Raw genomic sequence first — 7,154 nt, forward strand, 5'->3', positions numbered from 1 at the left:
GCATTGATTGTACTCGGCATTGGAGAAACAATGTATTGGAAAATACAATCTTTCCTAAATGGGTGGGCAACAGCCACTGGTTAACAAAATCATATGTTGAAAAGTATTCTAATTTTTTTTTTTTGCTAAAACTTCATCAGTATTCTAATTGAGAGGTTATAAACATAGACAAGCCAACATTATTTTTAGTGAAGTTTGTACGTCGGTATGTCCATGGTCATAACCAATTAATCAAAAGCCTTCAACCAGAATGGAGGAAAATTAAATTTCATGTTCATGTCATTCATCAGATTTTGGTGTCGTAGCCGATTAAGGAGAACGGTGCAATATTTCATATCGAATCATAGTGTTATAATTCACAATGCGACATACAGTTAGAAATAACGTCACATAAAAAATCCAAGAATTAATTTGATCGTTAAGAAATAGTTCTTTTGTTTTCAAATAAAGGTTACAGAACAAACTTTCAAGTGAGGAGACGCGGCATATGTTTGATTCTCCATGCCATCAAGTGCAAATAATTCCCGTTGAAATACTTGATGGGTCCTGACTCCATTTATCTAAAGTGGACATTTTCCTCATAAAAAAGTTGAGACTTCTCACTTTTTTAAGAAAAAGATACTAGGGATTTGGGCCAAGCTAAATTGACGCCCTATTGGCTCCATCCAAACCCAAAGTATTGAAAGATGAGATAGGACAACCCCCCTTGCGGCCCCACTTGTTGCGAATGAAGAACAAACGATCGAATACAAAAGACAGACAAGAGGAAATAAATCAAACAACGGGCTTACATCAATATGACTTACGTTCACGGAAAAAGCAGAATAAAATTTCACTATTAAACAAGAGATACAATAAAAATTATAACCACTTAAATAACCCAAACACACACTCAGTATTTCCTAGCCCCCGATTACACCAAAAACTTCCACGATGTTTAACCCTTCATAATTCTTAGTGAATAATTTTTCAATCTTACAAAGAAATTATACAAATTTTGTCAAGATTTTAACTGGCTAAACAACTCAGGTATAGTTCATGAACAAAATAAACTCACGTGAAGAACACTCACGTGAGTAACCCTCTCGGCCACCAAAAGAACTCGGCAACCAAGGAGTCCATGTCTTCTTCTCACGCCACCAATCATGTCTCCACTTACGGCTAAAGAGTTAATAACGTGTGGCTTTAAAAAACTTGGAAGTCAGCAAACTAGCCACTTATCTTGCAGTTCCACAAGGAAAGATGTCCTCGTTTGCGCGGCTAAAAAGATCAGCATGCTCCCGACCCAAAAAATTTTTTTAGCATGCCAAAGAATCCAACATGCAGAATAAATTGGACTTGAAGAAGGCAACAAAGTCACACGTAACTAATTCTTCTTCACGTTTGCTAAAACCTTGGCCAACAATTCTTGTAGTCACGTGGTTGAGGTATTGTCCGTGAAAACGATACCCAAAATCTCAATTACTAGAATTTAGAACACATTTTATCAAGTAAAAGGGATTTGCGCACCTGATTTGGAATTCATCGTTCTTGATGCGGAATAGGGACGATCCTCAGCGCAAGTTCATTTCCTCTATTACCCTCACAGTTAGCGTTTACTCCTTATGTGAGATAATCTGTGCGTCTGAGTTAGAGGGACTTGAGGATTACTTATAGAGTTTTAAGCCAGGCCCTCTCATCACGGGCCGGGCCTTACTCGGCCCACACTAGCCAGTTCCATATTAGACTAATTAAAAATCTTTATATCTTATTTTATTAGACCAATCCCATAAAACGATAAATTACAATCTCAATTAATTTAGCACACATCAGAAAAACTCTTACATTCTCCCACTTGGGCTATATTAATTGAAACTGTACTGTATGTGCGCACAGTTATGTTGGTCTAGTGATAATTCTTAATAGTCAATGTAATCCCATAAAGTCTCAAATACTGAATTATGGCGGCAACTGCATGTATACACATAGAGCCTTTCATGGTCACAAATGCTTTTAACTCTACTTATATGAATTTAATATGGTAGTATGACAATTGAATAACACCTCAAAAAGAGTAATACGTTATGTGTCATCCTCTTGTTAGTCCACATTCTCTTTCCTTAAATCGGACAATAGGTTTACGTGGTTCGATCAGTATGACTTACGTCCACAGGGAGAGTAGCATGAAATTCTACTATAAACAATCGACACAACAAAGTTTACAACCACTCAAATAACTCAAACAAACATACTCGGTTTTTCTTCTCGCGCCACCAATTATGTCTCCAACATGCGAATAAAACAAACTCCACTTACGGCTAAAGAGTTAATATCGTGTGGCTTTAAAGAACTTGGAAGTCATCAAACAAGCCACTTGTCTTGCGGCTCCACAAGGAAAGATGTCCTTGTTTGCGCCGCAAAAAAGATCAGCATGCTCTCGACCCAAAAAAATTTCAGCATGCCAAAGAATCCAACATGCAGAATAAATTCGACCTGAAGAAGGCAACAAAGTCACGGGTAACATATTCCTCTTCATGTCAGTTAAAATCTTGGCCAACAATTCTTGTACGTCATGTGGTCGAGCGTCCACACATTCTCATTGGATCGGGTTTCGTTTAATGGGCTCAAATCCGAGACATATTTTAAGACCACCTCTCCCTTTCTCGGTCTCTGCCCATCTTGTGCAGACCCCACATGCCTCTCTCTATCCAAGCACTTGTGTGAGCTCATGCCCTCAGCTGTGACCCCCTCCCGATTTTAGCTTCAAGGTCGTGCCGCTCATACCAAGGTTCTTTGAGGTGGTCAATCTCGGAGCAACCTCAATCCACAGTCCTCGCACATCAACCATCCAAGGCCGCACCAACCGTCGTTGCAGCCTCCGCCGCTAGCTTACTGGGTGGTTCTTTCAATATAGAAGATGTTGATGATTAATTTATACTTTAATATCAGCTTAATTTACAAAAAAAAAATAGTTTGATAGAGGCATATTTATTAGCTGCTAGCCTTTGTTTTTTCTTTGAGTTACGGTCAAATGATAGCAATTACAAGAAAAACTACCGACTAAACTAGATCAAGGGTCACATGCTTCGTAGAAAATGTAAGAGTTTTTCTAACGTAGACTACATTAATTGATATTGTAATTTATCGTTTTACGGGGTTGGTCTAATAAGGTCAAATATAAAGTTTTTTAATTAGTCTAATATGGAGCTGGCTAGTGTGGGCCGAGTAAGGCCCAGCTCGTGATGAGAGGGCCTAGCTTAAAACTCTATAAATAGTGCTCAAGTCCCTCTTCTAGCACTGATTCACAAATTATCTCACATAAGGGGCAAACGCCAACTGTGAGAGGTAGTCTCATTGAGTTAGTGATACAGAGGGTAATAGAGGAGAAGATTTGCGTTGAGGATCGTCGCTATTCCGCATCAAGAATGACGGATTCCAAATCAGGTGCACAAATTCCTTTTACTCTATTACTATGTTCTAAATTCTAGTTATGGAGATCCTAGGTGTCGTTTATATGCGACCAACATGTAAAATCAGAGCAGCCATAGCCTAGAACTCGAAGGTACGGATTTTGCCCATTTTCGTATTTTTTGTAAGTCAAAAATAATTTTGATTGCATAAATAGAATGTAGTTGATGAGACGAGTAGATCCTTAGGCGGCGAGCCACTGGGGGGCACCGCACGAGCCCCCACGTGCGACCAGCGGTGGCGAGCGGTGCCCACGTGCCGTCATGCGCCCCCATGCACGAGTTGCACCAGCGCGTGCAACACACGAGCTAGGGCTGATGTCAACAACAACGATGCCAGTCAACCCGAAATTCGACCCAACCCGTTGACTTTGGTTGACCGGGTGACCCTATACCCGGATTCGACCCGACCCAATCTTTTGCTTGACCCGATTGGCCGGCGGTCAGACCGGTTTAGACTAGTTGACCGTGGGTCTTCACGTGCCGCACATTCCAGGGGAGCGTGAGGGTATGTCCAACGTCCAATTTGGACGTTCTTGGTACCATCGCGCTCATATTGAAATTCTCTACACTGTGGTATATTTATTTTACATGTTTGAGGCTTTTGAGGATGGGGAAACACGTATAGAACCCTATATATGCGTATTTTTAGGGTATTTTTTGTGTATTTTCTTATATTTCTCTAGGGTTTCGAAAATACATATGGTAGCTCACGTGTATATCATCACATAAGGAATGTGTAGGGTGTAATTCATTGTCTATTAATGAATGGAGCAATGTAATTGGCATGTAATGTGATTTTAGTGACAAATTGCCCCTACCTTCAAGAAAATCACATGTATATAGCAAATGTGAGGCATAAAGTTTATATTCCTGGTATGAGAGAGTTTCAAGGATTCCATTAGGTTGTGACCGCCAAAGTGGCACACTTGGTTGGGTTTGAAAAATATTGATCTCATATTATGGTGGGATGTCTCCTATCCTAATGCATGGTCATACTCTCAAAAAAGGTGATTGTGCATTTGTTTATGAAGGGACACATGTACAGCATATGCTTGAGGAGTGACTGATCCTAGTGGTTCATACACCCAAAGGTGGTGAATTCATAAAGGTTGGAATATATTCTTAGAGGAGCATAAACAGAACTTAAGGATTGTACTCTAAACCCTTAGGGAGCATAAGTTGTACGATAAATTCAGTAAGTGTGAATTTTGGTTGGATCGGGTGATATTTTTTGGTCATGAAGTAACCGGTGAAGGAATATCGATGGACCCAACTAAAGTTAAGGCGGTGATCAATTGGCCAAGGTCAACAACAATAATAGAGATTAGGAGTTTCTTAGGCTTAGCAGGATACTATTAGAGGTTTGTCGAAGGATTCTCGCGTCTTGCAGATCCACTAATGAAATTGACAAGGAAAGATACAAAGTTTGAGTGGACTAAGGAATGTGAATATAGTTTCCAAGAACTTAAAAGGAAATTGACTACGGCACCAATTCTAACGATATCATTAGAATCTGGAGGATTTGTGGTGTATAGTGATGCTTCCCATAAATGACTTAGATGTGTTTTAATGCAACACGGGATGGTCATAGCTTATGTTCTAGACAATTAAAGCCATACGAGTTGAACTATCCAATGCATGATTTGGAACTTGCGGCAATTGTCTTTGCATTGAAAATTTGGAGACACTACTTGTATGGAGAGAAGTTTGAGATCTATATGGACCATAAGAGTTTAAAGTATTTGTTCTCTCAAAAGGAGTTGAACATGAGGCAAAGATGATAGATAGAATTGTTGAAAGACTACAATTGTGAGATTCTATACCATCCGAGGAAGGCGAATAGAGTGGCGGATGCTCTTAGTCGGAAATCTACGATGATAGTGGCCAATATGATGATTCGAGAGTGGAAATTATTTAGGGAGATTTCCGATTATGACTTTAGATTTGATGTAAGTAACCTAACAAGCGTGATGGCTACGCTTAGGATTGAACCTGAGATTGTCCAAAGGATCAAGGCACTACAATAGTCAGACCCTGAGATGGTAAAGATTCGTAAAGAAATAGAGGAAGGTAAGAAACCAGATTTCCAAGTATTTGAAGATGGAACCTTACAATTTCATGGACGCCTTTGCATGCCTGATAACGAAGGACTAAGAAACGAGATTTTATCGGAGGCACATCGGAGTAACTATAGTATCCATCTAGGGAATACAAAGATGTATTGTAACCTTCGCCAACAATATTGGTGGAATAGAATGAAGGTCGATATTGCCAAGCATGTCTCAAGGTGCTTGACGTGTCAACAAGTGAAAGCCGAACATCGTAAGCCAGCAGGTATGTTAAAGCCTCTAGAAATTCTCGAATGGAAATGGGAACATATTACTATGGATTTTGTGTAGGGATTGCCAAGGACGTCAAATAGTCACGATTCTATTTGGGTAATAGTAGATCGATTGAATAAATATGCACATTTTCTGGCTGTACATATAGATTATTCATTCGAAAAGTATGCAAACTTGTATGTTAAGCAAATAGTCAGACTGCATGGAGAACGGTGACTATAACATTGGATCGGGATCCGAGGTTCACTTCAAACTTTTGGAAGAGTTTACAAGATGCATGTCACGCCCCGACCCTCGAGCGCGCTAACATCCCACCACGGTCGTTATAAATGCAATGTCCCAGGACACGTCGCCGACCCAAACGAATCATTATCCATTAAATGCATGCGGAAGCGAACTTAATTCACCCAACAACAATCAATAAACGGGATAGTAAGGAAAACACATGGATTCAGAAAACAGCGAAGCTATTTTATAAACATAACGTTAACCCAAGGAAGGGGCAAATATACAAGCCTATCATAATGCTACTTCCTATCAAACCACGTACAACAAAAATGAATCAGCAGTCGGGTTAACTTAACTTCGCTACAAAAAGGGGGTGGTTCCAAAAAGATGGGGTATCCTAACCTATCACAACGGATCGCCAAAATCGGGAGAAAGCTCCGGCTCACTATCTACGGAGTCCGGGTCCGTCACTTCCCCATCCGGGGGATCGAGGTCCATCGGATCCCAGACCACCTCCCCAATACCGCCAACCGGGGGTCCATCAAAACCACGAAGTGGACCAATCAACTCGTCCCCTTCCTTGCTAAACCACGCCACAAAACGATGGGCCGTCAACCCTGGTACTCCCTCGTCCACCCAGACAATGGACTCATGCTTTTGATACTCTCTGCCAGGACTTATAGGGTACGCAGAATAACCCGTGTCTATCTCCATAGGCACGCTGAAACGTTCAGGAGGGAGGCTCATGGTCGAGGGTTTGAAAAACAGTTTATAATAACAAATGAAATAAAATCTCAGCGAGTTCACGACCTAAGCCTCGACTAGGAGGTCAACTCCTCTCGGATGTACCTAACACACGCTACGATATAACGAAGGCAGGTATCTCAACATAATACTCACGACATTTCTCCACACAGTCACAAGCAACCTTACCTTGCCCTGGGCACATGCACACGCTCTATACGTTATAATTCACCGTATGCCATAATAATGCAATAAGTATATAATGCAATCAGAATACGTATCGACTTTCTCAATCACAATGCATTCACACGTGTCCTGATTATAAGGTAAAATCGCTTTGGCCCGTCCCATACCGTGCGTAGCAATTTCATCTCATAATCAAGCGCAATGC

This window comes from Syzygium oleosum, unplaced genomic scaffold (genome assembly GCF_021117445.2).
Source record: "Syzygium oleosum isolate NSW1041296 unplaced genomic scaffold, Sole_v2.1 Sole_v2.02, whole genome shotgun sequence".
Classification (NCBI taxonomy): domain Eukaryota; kingdom Viridiplantae; phylum Streptophyta; class Magnoliopsida; order Myrtales; family Myrtaceae; genus Syzygium; species Syzygium oleosum.